General features: G+C 53.7%; 1 pseudogene; it reads right to left on the bottom strand.

Moving 5' to 3' along the window:
- Positions 1 to 3879: 3879 nt before the first annotated feature.
- LOC131270860 (large subunit ribosomal RNA) overlaps positions 3880 to 10259 on the bottom strand; it is a 10862-nt pseudogene continuing 4482 nt past the window's right edge.

A 10259-nucleotide genomic window follows, 5' to 3' on the forward strand; every position in this document is an offset into this window, starting at 1 on the left:
TTCCTTTCCATATCAGTCTTTGGCTTGTCGATCCGATGTCTACAGCCTTACTTATTCACGTTCCCTGTAAAGGTAGGTGTTTGCCCATTTTCCAGTTCATGTGGTAACATTCCCGGACTTTGCCGGCTTTCTCTTCATGTGGTAACTTGCTTGCTCATGTGGTAAACTGAAAGTGTATTTCAGACAGACCCAATCTGGGACTTAGCCGATTTTTCTCTTCATATTATATGAATCCATCACTAGGCCATCTTGCTTGCTTGTGTGGTAACTTGAAAGTGTATGTCTGACAGACCCAATCTTGGACTTAGCCAATTTTTCTCTTCATGTCATATGGATCCTTCACTAGGCCATCTTGCTTGCTTGTGTGGTAACTTGGAAGTGTATTTCTGACAGACCCAATCTGGGACTTAGAAGATTTTTCTCTTCATATTATATGGATCCTGGACTTAGCCGATTTTTCTCTTCATATCATATGGATCCATCACTAGGCCATCTTGCTTGCGTGTGTGGTAACTTGGAAGTGTATTTCTGACAGACCCAATCTGGGACTTAGCCGATTTTTCTCTTCATATCATATGGATCCATCACTAGGCCATCTTGCTTGCTTGTGTGGTAACTTGGAAGTGTATTTCTGACAGACCCAATCTGGGACTTAGCCGATTTTTTTCTTCATATTATATGGATCCTGGACTTAGCCGATTTTTCTCTTCATATCATATGGATCCATCACTAGGCCATCTTGCTTGCTTGTGTGGTAACTTGGAAGTGTATTTCTGACAGACCCAATCTGGGACTTAGCCGATTTTTCTCTTCATATCATATGGATCCATCACTAGGCCATCTTGCTTGCTTGTGTGGTAACTTGGAAGTGTATTTCTGACAGACCCAATCTGGGACTTAGCCGATTTTTCTCTTCATATTATATGGATCCTGGACTTAGCCGATTTTTCTCTTCATATCATATGGATCCATCACTAGGCCATCTTGCTTGCTTGTGTGGTAACTTGGAAGTGTATTTCTGACAGACCCAATCTGGGACTTAGCCGATTTTTCTCTTCATGTTATATGGATCCTGGACTTAGCCGATTATTAGGTTATTATATATGGATCCTGGACTTAGCCGATTTTTCTCTTCATATAATATGGATCCTGGACTTAGCCGATTATTAGGTTATCATATATGGATCCTGGACTTAGCCGATTTTTCTCTTCATATAATATGGATCCTGGACTTAGCCGATTATTAGGTTATTATATATGGATCCTGGACTTAGCCGATTATTAGGTTATAATATATGGATCCTGGACTTAGCCGATTTTTCTCTTCATATAATATGGATCCGGGACTTAGCCGATTTTTCGTTTCATATAATATGGATCCTGGACTTAGCCGATATTTCTCTTCATATAATATGGATCCGGGACTTAGCCGATTATTCTGTTCATATAATATGGATCCGGGACTTAGCCAATTTTTCTCTTCATGTGGTAACGTATGCCAATCGCTCACAAGTCATGGGATAAGGGTACTTGTGTTCTTCCATCTTCTAAGTCCCGCACGGGGACATCGTGATCGCCCCAAGTCCGGAATAGCGCCAAGTCAAGCCCCACGGTGGCCGTGCAGGACCTGTTAGCGGGGGCCCCACTGACAGCACTAATCCGGACTTAGAAATTATATCTTTCTAATCGAACACCACACACGCAACACCACCATACCACCATCTCCTTGCAAGTACCTAAGTACCCGCAACTCCATGGTGAAGGCAATGTCACTCCATCACCAACCTCTTTGCACTGCAAGCACTTGCGTACCTACAACACTCCGAAGAAGGCAACGGCGCGCGATGCTCGACTCCACACACCACACCACACCACACCACCGATGGCCAGCCAGCCAGCCAGCCCAGCTAAGGGCTAACCCACCAACCAACCACCAATGGCCTAGGCCAGCCGGATCCCACCTTCAAGTCCAAGCACAGCCAAGTGCAAGTACCGCCAAGTGTTCACCAACCAACCATCACACCAGGTCAGCCGGCCGGTACCCACCTTCAAGTGCCATTACCCTCGGGTGCAAGCTCAATCAAGTGTTAACCAACCAACCCGGCCAAGGCAGCCAACAGGCCGGCACCCTACAGCACCGACCCGCCATCACCACCTCAACCGTTGACCATGCAAGTGGTCTCGGACAACAGGCGATACCCGAAGTACATCCGAAGAGTGTATATCAAGTGTTTGTTCACCAAGTCCTCAACCAACCCCAAGTACCCGGAGGTACCCAGAGTGTTGGACCCGCCAACCACTACCAGCACTCCAAGTCCTTGCGAACCCAAAGTGTTTGCCCGGTAGGGCCATTGTATCACAACGCTTGCGACCATGCAAGTGGCCTCGAACAAGGTGACAGGGGTATCTTCACCAAGTTCTCAACCAACCCCAAGTACCCGGAGGTACCCAGAGTGTTGGGTCCACCAACCACTACCAGCACTCTAAGTCCTCGCGAACCCAAAGTGTTTGCCCGGTAGGGCCATTAGACCACAACGCTTGCTAACCATGCAAGTGGTCTCGGACAACAGGCGATACCCGAAGTACATCCGAAGAGTGTATATCAAGTGTTTGCTCACCAAGTCCTCAACCAACCCCAAGTACCCGGAGGTACCCAGAGTGTTGGGTCCGCCAACCACTACCAGCACTCTAAGTCCTCGCGAACCCAAAGTGTTTGCCCGGTAGGGCCATTAGACCACAACGCTTGCTAACCATGCAAGTGGTCTCGGACAACAGGCGATACCCGAAGTACATCCGAAGAGTGTATATCAAGTGTTTGTTCACCAAGTCCTCAACCAACCCCAAGTACCCGGAGGTACCCAGAGTGTTGGATCCGCCAACCCGTCCCGGCACTCCAAGTCCTTGCGAACCCAAAGTGTTTGCCCGGTAGGGCCATTGTATCACAACGCTTGCTAACCATGCAAGTGGTCTCGGACAACAGGCGATACCCGAAGTACATCCGAAGAGTGTATATCAAGTGTTTGTTCACCAAGTCCTCAACCAACCCCAGGTACCCGGAGGTACCCAGAGTGTTGGATCCGCAAACCCGTCCCGGCACTCCAAGTCCTTGCGAACCCAAAGTGTTTGCCCGGTAGGGCCATTGTATCACAACGCTTGCTACCATGCAAGTGGCCTCGGACAACAGGTGACACCCGAAGTACATCCGAAGAGTGTTCATCAAGTGTTTGTTCACCAAGTCCTCAACCAACCCCAAGTACCCGGAGGTACCCAGAGTGTTGGATCCGCCAACCCGTCCCGGCACTCTAAGTCCTTGCGAACCCAAAGTGTTTGCCCGGATGGGCCATTAGATCACAACGCTTGCTAACCATGCAAGTGGTCTGGAGTATAGGTGATACTGACATACCACCGAGATGGTACATCTAGTATTGGGTCACCAAAACCAAACCAACCCCAAGTATCAACCCGGCATACTCAGAGTGATGGATCCGCCAACCCGTCCCGGCACTCCAAGTCCTTGACGAACCGAAAGTGTTTGCCCGGTAAGGCCATTAGATCACAACGCTTGCTACCCCACGGCGAGCTAAACATGCAAGTGGTCTTAGGCAACAGGTGACACCCGAAATTCATCCGAAGATGGAATATCAAGTGTTTAATCACCAAGCCAGCATCCAAACACCAAGTACCCCGGGAGGACCCGATGCGTTGCGACCATCTCCAAGTTCTTGACGAACCCGCAGTGAAAGGCGGTAAGGCCTCTGGGCCGCAACGCTCGCATGTGTTAACCCGCAAACACCACTGACCGGTCGGTCCACCGCAAGGGTGGGTCCAACTAGTCCACACACGGTATGCCGCATGTGCCCCCCGGGGGGAGCACACCGCACACAACCACCAAGCATGGGTCGCCTGAAAGGATCGAAATGTACATCTCTCTTCAATGCGTAGCGCCCAGCCTGCAAACCCGTCGTTTTCGGGTGGTCTTAGGAGTCGAAACTATTCTTGGAAGATCGGCAAGCACAACGCCTTTTCCCACTTCAGGTACTTCGGCGAGCGCACTCGCGATAGGCTCAGTTTGAGGGTTTCCAATAAATGGAAAGAGTCTATAGAAGACTCAATCCGGTCTCGTGATGTTATTAGCCATCTAGCTAACGACTCCTATACATATACTACCAGCCTGGTTCGGTTACGACCTTAGAGGCGTTCAGGCATAATCCGACGGACGTAGCGTCATACCAAAGTCCGCTCGGACTAGTATTGAGCCATTGGTCCGTACCTGTGGTTCCTCTCGTACTGCACAGGAATTCCATTGAGATAGTACTTGCACACCAGTAGGGTAAAACTAACCTGTCTCACGACGGTCTAAACCCAGCTCACGTTCCCTTGAAAGGGTGAACAATCCTACGCTTTGTGAATTTTGCTTCGCAATGATAGGAAGAGCCGACATCGAAGGATCAAAAAGCCACGTCGCTATGAACGCTTGGCGGCCACAAGCCAGTTATCCCTGTAGTGAGCTGTCAAACGCCGTAGCGTCAACACGTGCTGAGCGTCGCTCCGTGTTTTTTGCAAAAATTTCGTGTAAAAAGTGAAAAGAACCCGGAAAAGTTTATTCAAATCGTTAAAACTAGTGCCAATCTACAGATTAGTAGTGAAAACCGCACTGAAATCATGGATTTCAATTAATAAAACGGTGAAAAAGTGTTTGTTTACATTTTGTATGGGGAATAGCCGTACCTCAAAAAAAAAGTGTAAAAAGTGATCGGAACCCGTGTTTTTCACCGTTAAATTGGTAAAAAAGTGGTGATATTCTGTTAGAGGAGTGAATTTACTATTTTTTAAAAATAATACGCGAGTCAGTGCATGTGTTTTTCATAGTGAAAAAGTGAAAAATAGTGAAAAACACGAAATCGGCGACCGTTACGACATTTGGAGGCGTGTTTACGGTCGCCGGGTCGAGGAATCGGTGTGGCTCCGTCCGGGAAGATCCATTCTCTCAAACCCGATTGAGTTTGAAGCGACAGTTGGCGCTGGAAGCTTAAAACGGCCGTTTTTTCAATTCGGCCGTTAATCCGAAAAAACCGTTGGAATTGGCCGTTATAACTCCTACCAGGCGGCAACACGGACGACACTTGCACCGAAATTGCCTACTCTACGGCGCTGGGATTGCCTACTTCACGGCACCTGCAATCCGTGAAGTGTCCCCGCTTAGAAATTGCCTACTCCACGGCGCCAGGATTGCCTACTTCACGGCACCCACAATCCACCAAGTGTCTCCGCTAAGCTGATTGCCTACTTTGCGGCGCCTTCCAGAAAGTGTCTCCGGTTAGTAGCCCAGGGAACGCTGAGCAACTAGAGATTGCCTACTGCACGGCGCCTTCAGTCAGTAAAGTGTCCCCGCTCTTTCGCCCTGGGAACACCAAGCAAGTTCGGACTGCCTACCTTACGGCGTTAAAGTGTCTCCGGTGCAAGAAAATTCGGGCAGCTGCTGGAAATACGCGGAAGCAGCGAAAAAAGAGCTTTTCGACGAGCGGTAAGTGATTGCACCCGGACAAATTTTGTGCATCCGCAGCCCCTCGACCCCCCTCCCCCTCCCCCCCCCCCACAAGCCGAATCCCTTCCCCCCTTGCCCACGACTGCTTGGGAAACGGGCGATCTTTCGGCATTTGTCGGCATTTTTGGCGTTGGGGATTTTCGACGAAGCAGTTAGGGAATGGAGCAGGCATCGGGGGTGCCTTCGACGCGTAAGTCGGCCAGGCTCCGGTCCACCTGTGATGCTCCCGCACCATCAACGGAGGACGACAGGGACGATGCAACGACATCTTCATCACCATCGGCTGCGCTGCCGTTGACTCGGCCGCGAAAGGGAGGCAGCATCGCGCCATCGACAGCGGCGCCCACTCGGCCAATGGTAGTGCTGCAGCGAATGGCCCTGCAAGCCAGCGATATGGAGTTGTCCGAGGAGAGCGAAGAGGACGAGATGAACTCAACCGTCGTCCAGCAAGTGGCCGAAGCACCGCAGCAGGCGCCGTCAGTTGCAAGCCTCAGTAGTGAGTTGAGGGAACTCCGGGCAACCGTCGAGACCCTCCTCGCGAAGGTTAGCGAGATGGAGGCTAGCCGGGCAACGGCCAAGGATGGCGACACAGAGCTTAAGATGAAGCTGAAGCTGATAACTCGTGAAAACAGTGAGCTGAAGCGTGAAAACAACAGCCTGCGCGAGCGTGCGGCAGCCAGCGAAAGAGAACTTATGCTGCTCCAAAGTGGACTCCACTCGATGGGAGAGTTGGCGGTAGCTACGCAGCAGCAACAACAACATGTCGTCGACTCCAGTGCTGTTGGGCAAAGCCAGCATCCACCTGGCGACACTCTCAAACGAAAGCGGACCCGGGCAAGGCACGGCAAGAAGAAAGAGGGCGAACCGACGGGCATGGACGACGTCATCACCCCTGATGTCCCCGAGATCCCGGTCGAGGCCGTCTCGTCCCAGGCCATGGCTCCAGAAAAGCCAAAACCGAAGGTAAAGAAAGCAGCGGCTGTGGCAGCCAAGGTGCATGCGGAGCCAGCATCCTTTGCTAAAGTCGTGGCCAAGGGAGACAAGAGAGCAGCACCACAGAAAGCGGGAAAAAGCGCTGCTAAAGTGGAGAGGCCTGCGGTGATCGTCCTAGAGGCCAACGAGGGCAAGGCCTTCCTCGACACATACAAGGCAGTGCGTTCCAAGACCAATGTGGATCAGTTCGTGGCGAGGGTTTGCCGCACAGGGGAGCGGAAGCTGTCGCTGTGGTTGAAGCCGAACACGGACTGCGAGAGTGTGCTGGCCGATGTCAGCGAAGCCATCAAGGAGGATGGAGTGGCCCACCTCCTTGTCGACAAGCAGACGGCTGCGATCACAGGAATCGACATGCTGGCGACTGTCGACGACTTGATTTCGGCGATTAAGCGACAGGCGGGGCTGACAGTTCCGGGCGAGGCAGTTCGGATGTGGCGGCGGTACGACGGGCTGCAGAAAGCCCATATCAAGCTGCCGCGCGGGCAGTGCCAGCTTCTCGACGGTCACCGGGTCACCATAGGGAACACGAGTTGCGTCGTGCAGGCGCTCGCATCGGTCCCTGCAGGAGAGCAGCTCTGCTACCGCTGCTTTGGCAAGGGGCACCGCTCTCGCGAGTGCACCGGCCCTGACTACTCCAAGTGCTGCTTCCGGTGCGGATCGAAGCAGCACAAGGCCAAGGAGTGCAGCTCGGGCCCCAAGTGCCTTACGTGTTCCGGACAACATCAGACAGGTTCACCGGTTTGCAGCGGAAGTAGCCAGCCGTCATGTTCCCGCTAGTTTCGAACACCACTGTTAGAGGGCGTGACGCTGGGTTGAAGATCCTCCAGATCAACTTGGCGCGCAGCAGGGTAGCACAAGACCTCATGCTCCAGACCGCACGGGAGCAAAGGATCGACATTGTGCTGGCGTCGGAGATCTACCGTGTTCCACCCAATAACGGGAACTGGGCGGTGGACTCGACAGCGAAGGCAGCTGTTATTACGACCGGAGCCTTGCCCATACAGCGAGTCTGGGCAAGTAGGGTAGGACTGGTGTCGGTCCAGGTGGCGGGGGTGACCTTCATCTCTTGCTACGCCCCACCAACACCGGGATGGACGGACGAGGACTACCAGCGGCTGCTCGACGAGATCGATATCGAGGCCAGAGCACACCCCCTCGTAGTCTTGGCGGGCGACTTCAACGCCTGGCACGTGCGATGGGGCAGCGCGAGGACGAAGCCGCGTGGTGAAGATCTCGCCGAGGTCGTCGACCAGCTTGACCTGGCGATCTTGAACCGCGGCAGTGTGCCCACGTTCGTCGGCAACGGCAGTGCTACTGAAAGTGTGGTCGACGTGTCCTTCGCCAGTCCGGCCATTGAACCCGGTAACGACTGGCGGGTGCTCGACACTTTCACCAACAGTGACCACAGATACGTGAGATTCAGCGTATCCGCGACACCAGTCAGCAGCGCTTCACCACATCAGCAGAGGCAACCGCAACAACAGAACCAGCATCGCGACCGGCAGCGACAACGCGAGCAGATTGGACCGAGATGGAAGTTGCGTCAATTCCATCCCGAAGCCTTCCAGATCGCGCTCCAGGCTTCCGGGTTTGCCGAAGTGGCTGTATCACCGGCGACTCTCACCGCTGGACTTACTAGAGCATGCGATGAGGTGATGCAGAGGGCACCGCCAGCGCAGTTTTTGGTGAGACCGGAAATGTACTGGTGGACGCAGGAAATCGGCCTACTCAGGGAGCAGTGCAAGTCATCTGAGGATGCGATTTTGACTGCCGGAACCGGTGCACAGCGAGAGTTGGCCAGAGAACGGCACAAGAGCTGTAAGAAGGAACTCGCCCGTGCCATCAAGGCAAGCAAGGACCGTAGCTTTGATGAGATGATTGCGGAAGCTGAGGACAACGTCTTCGGCACTGCCTACAAGGTAGTAACGTCACGCCTTAAGGGTAGCCGCGTCCCCCCGGAGCGAGATCCTGCGATTCTACAGCACGTCGTGTCGGAACTCTTCCCGGATCATGGCACTTTTGAGTGGCCGGCACCGGATCTGGTCGATTGGGGGCAGACAACGCAGGAGCCAGTGAGGGAGGTGTCGGATGAGGAGCTTTTGGCGATCGCGGTGCGGATGGTGCCCACTAAGGCCCCGGGACCCGATGGCATCATCAATGCGGCACTGAGGGTCGCTGTTCGCGAGCACACGGAGACGTTTCGCCGCGTGTTCCAGGAGTGCTTCGATCAATGCACCTTTCCCGCTGACTGGAAGCGACAACGACTTGCCTTGCTACCCAAGCACGGAAGACCTCAGGGCGATCCGTCATCCTTTCGGCCTCTTGGGATGCTCGACGGATCAGGCAAGATCTTGGAGCGGCTGATCTTGGATCGCCTGAATGAACACCTGGAAGATCCAGATCACCCTCGCCTGTCGCCGTCTCAGTATGGATTCAGAAAGGGCAGGTCTACAATTCAGGCGATTGAACGTGTTAAGGAGGCCGGCCAGCGCGCGATGGCCCACCGAATGACGGATCGGAGGGCTAACAAGTGTCTGATGGTGGTGTCATTGGATGTACGCAATGCTTTTAACACGGCGAGCTGGCGGTCCATCGCCAAAGCACTGCAAGAAAAGCACGTTCCGGCATGCCTGCAGCGGATACTGGAAAGCTGGTTTCGGGGACGGCTGCTGGTTTATGAGACGTCGGACGGTCCGGTCACCCGGGAATTGTCGGCGGGAGTCCCACAGGGTTCCATACTTGGTCCGACGCTGTGGAACACCATGTATGACGCCGTCCTGTCCATCGACATGCCCGCCGGTGTAGAGCTCGTCGCCTTCGCTGACGACCTCGTGCTCCTGGCACCAGGACCCACGCCAGCACTGGCCGCGAGCTTGGCGGAGGAGTCTGTGAATAGGGTTGTGGCATGGATGCGCGAACACCAGCTGGAGCTCGCCGCAGCTAAGACAGATATTGTGATGGTGTCGAAGAAGAAGAAGGATTACAAGAACATCCCGGTTAACATCAACGGAGTTCCTCTTCGTTCGGCAACCGACATCAAATATCTAGGAGTGCGCATCAAACACAATCTAAAGTGGTCAGAGCACGTCAAGCAGGTCACTCAAAAGGCTTCTCGAGTAGCGACAGCACTTGCACTGTTGATGCGACGGCACAGTGGGCCAAAGTGCAAGAAGCGTCGCCTCCTGGTTTCGGTCGTCAATAGCATCCTCCGCTACGGTGCACCGGTGTGGCACGAGGGTGTCGAAACCAGGGAGGAGCAACGGCTGCTGGAGAGGGTCCAGAAGAGGGTTGTGGTCGGAGCATCCTTCGCATTCCGGACAATCTCATACGACGCTGCCGCAGTGATAGCGGGCACCATCCCAATAGCGCTGTTGGTAAAAGAGGACGCACGCTATTACCATCGTAGAGTGAACGCCGACCCTGGGGGTCTGTCGGCTAAAGAGATGCGGGAGCAGGAGCGTCTCGCCACATACCACCAGTGGCAGGACAAGTGGGACGAGGTTGGCAGAACGGGAGGACGGTTCGCCCGATGGACCCGGCGAGTTCTCCCCGACCCAGCTGCGTGGCACCAAAGGAAACACGGAGAGGTGAATTTCCATCTGTGTCAGGTGCTCTCCGGGCACGGATTTTTCCGTGAGTACCTGCACAATAAGGAATTCGCCTCGTCCCCTGAGTGCCCGCAGTGCCCGGACATCATCGAGTCTGCCGAGCACGTGATGTT

Source organism: Anopheles coustani, assembly GCF_943734705.1.
Source record: "Anopheles coustani chromosome X unlocalized genomic scaffold, idAnoCousDA_361_x.2 X_unloc_68, whole genome shotgun sequence".
Lineage (NCBI taxonomy): Eukaryota > Metazoa > Arthropoda > Insecta > Diptera > Culicidae > Anopheles > Anopheles coustani.